The sequence below is a fragment of the Bactrocera neohumeralis genome, chromosome 6 (assembly GCF_024586455.1).
Source record: "Bactrocera neohumeralis isolate Rockhampton chromosome 6, APGP_CSIRO_Bneo_wtdbg2-racon-allhic-juicebox.fasta_v2, whole genome shotgun sequence".
Classification (NCBI taxonomy): domain Eukaryota; kingdom Metazoa; phylum Arthropoda; class Insecta; order Diptera; family Tephritidae; genus Bactrocera; species Bactrocera neohumeralis.
In genome coordinates, this window is record NC_065923.1 from 54,146,608 (window position 1) to 54,148,827 (window position 2,220).

Sequence of the window (2,220 nt, forward strand, 5' to 3'; positions counted from 1 at the left end):
AATATATCTTGTCAAATGCAAAAGTTTTCCATACAAGAAATTTTTTCCGATCGTTCAGTTTGTATGGTAGCTATATGCTATAGTAAGCCGATCTGAACAATTTCTTTGTATATCACATTATTATCTTAGAAAACAACATGTGCTAACTTTTGTGAAGATATAAAAGGTCCGATAGCGGCAGTTCCGACAAATGACCAGCTTCTTGAAGAGAAAATGACGTTTGCAAAATTTCAAAACGATGCTGTTAAATTTGGATTACGATTAGTAATCAATTAGATTAAATTTGAAAAGGAATGGTATTGATTACATAATTCTCTTTTTAACAATTCCTGATTATTAATTAATTATGATTACAAATAATCCAAAAATAATTAAGATTAGTTAGGATTACGAGAAAACAATCAAAAATAATCAAAAGTAATCAAAAAAGTAATTGGCTACTTTCAAGGATTATTTTTGATTATTTTCGATTATTTTTAAAAAAATTTTAAAGCTCATCATTTTATATTTACATTTCGTTTTGAAAAATTTGCATTGAAAACATTCTGACACATCACCTTCATATCTGTACTTTGAAAAAGATCTATAAAGGATTTTTTTTCCAGAATGGAAAGGGGCAATGAACAATCAATCATTGCATGTAACAGTTTACCATCGAACTCAGATTGCATGTTACCGCCAAAAGGGCTACCTGTTTTATAACTTTTGTATGTTTTAAAACATTCACTATGCTTGACTTGCAAATGTTTGATGAAATTTGAAGTCACTTCACCGCTTCCTCTAATCACTCGATGACATGCAACGCACTTAGCACAGGTTGTCTTGTCGGAAATCTAACAATAAAAATTATAAATTCATAGTGTGCTTTAATTTAAAAACTTTAAAACTAACTTTTTCCACTTCTGTGTAAAATTCTTCTTTGAAAATAATTTTTTGTGAATTCACACGGACTTTTTTTAGGGCCGGTCCTGATTTCGCACTTAATGAGCTCTTTCGTTTACTTCCAGTAGTATTAAAGTCCAGATCTTCAATACTGTCGTCTGCAGAAAAATCGGTTTCGAAAACATGAACAGACATTTAGACCTAAAAATAAATTTTATTATTAAAAGTTAACAACAATTATGTTTAATACTCACAAGTACAATAGTTCACAATTAATGTTTTCCTTTTGCTAGTTAAACTCACACCCTTCTTTATGAATTAAAACGTGATTTCTTGGTGTCTTGCTACTTAATTTGGCACTCTTAAAATTGCAACGGAGCTCAGTAGTAAAGCGAGTTAGTTATTATGTAGTACATATGTTTGTGTGAATGTTCAAATGCACACTGGGGAGCAGAAAGGAACGCATGTTTGCCTTTTTGAGACATTAGCATTTTTTTTCACGATACAATTTTCTGGATAGATTTTTATAAAAATGTAGTTCATCTTCTTAAAAATATCATATGAATTACAGTTTAAAACTGTATACAAAATTTATGACAACTTACAAAATTTTCGTACAAATTTCAAAGACTTTAATAAGAGCATTTATAATATTTTTGGGTATGCAGTTTTATAGTCCATTCAATGCTAGTATAATAAAGAGTCAACATCAAACTTTCAAAAAACCTATCGAAAAAATTGTATCATGAAAATCAATGCTAATACCTCAAGAAAGCAAATATGTTCTCGGTTTTGCTCCCCACTGTAAGTACATTCAAGCAAAAGAGTTACAAAACAAAGTGGCAAAATTCTAATGAGCACTTATGCTAGCAAAGGTACATACATATGTTACATACATATGTATGTGCAATATCTCTAGCTTATAAGGAAAAGCTAAGCCGACGATACGTAAGCATGCATAAGTTAAGTGTTAGTTTGTAAGTTTATTTGTAAAATTGAACTAATGTTACTAAGTTGGAGTTATTGAAATGCAATATTTAAGTGAGTACTCCCATTTGAGTAACTGTAATGCAATATTTAGGTGAGTACTATTTTTGGAATTGTCAATCGATGGCAAACAAAATCTCACAGACCGTACTTTTGAAATGTTGGTATTAAAGAAAGCAAATAAAAAATAAATTATGTTTGCCTAATTTTAGTGCGGCATAATTAGAAGTCTATACTCAAATATATGGTTTATTTTGAATACATTTCCTCATACTGCTTCAGCTTATACATATACATACGTAGTATTATTTTTGTACTTTAAGAAACAGTGTTATGTTACTGAAAAATGTT

The 2,220-nt window shown here is 29.6% G+C and overlaps 1 long non-coding RNA gene across 1 annotated transcript; it reads right to left on the reverse strand.

Moving 5' to 3' along the window:
* Window positions 1-328: 328 nt before the first annotated feature.
* On the reverse strand, window positions 329-2,005 carry LOC126762390 (uncharacterized). The gene is made up of 3 exons (XR_007667445.1): window positions 1,488-2,005; window positions 1,137-1,394; window positions 329-1,083 (listed from the first exon to the last, which is right to left on the reverse strand). It is a non-coding gene; the product is annotated as an uncharacterized LOC126762390 (long non-coding RNA).
* Between the last annotated feature and the right edge of the window lie 215 nt (window positions 2,006-2,220).